This window comes from Lygodium microphyllum, chromosome 2 (genome assembly GCF_053477565.2).
Source record: "Lygodium microphyllum isolate KBCC chromosome 2, Lygodium_microphyllum_v1.1.10, whole genome shotgun sequence".
Lineage (NCBI taxonomy): Eukaryota > Viridiplantae > Streptophyta > Polypodiopsida > Schizaeales > Lygodiaceae > Lygodium > Lygodium microphyllum.
The window spans coordinates 85,412,928-85,413,282 of NC_141136.1; positions in this window are offsets into that span (position 1 = coordinate 85,412,928).

The window sequence follows — 355 nt, forward strand, 5'->3', positions numbered from 1 at the left end:
GATGTGATCCTTAAAGAGGTGGCTACTCAATGGATAGATATCCTTTGCACCACCCTAGTTGCGCCCACTTCATGATCCCCTTCACCTTAGTTGTGCTGGCTTCATGATCCCCTTCTATAGCCCTGTGTCTTTTGTAGCCTTTTGACTCCATGTGTCGTTTGCTACCTATGTTTGAGTAACCTTGGTTTGGCGAGGCCTTTTGTAAATATTTCAATTCATTGATTTGAACTTCTTCAAAACTTTTGGGTGTTTAAACCCCTGGCGCCTGAATCGTGTGAACGTGCAGGAACATGAAAGAATTCACATTCCTCTTTTGACTTATCGAGTCAATTGACGTGGGAGAAAGTTCTACAGC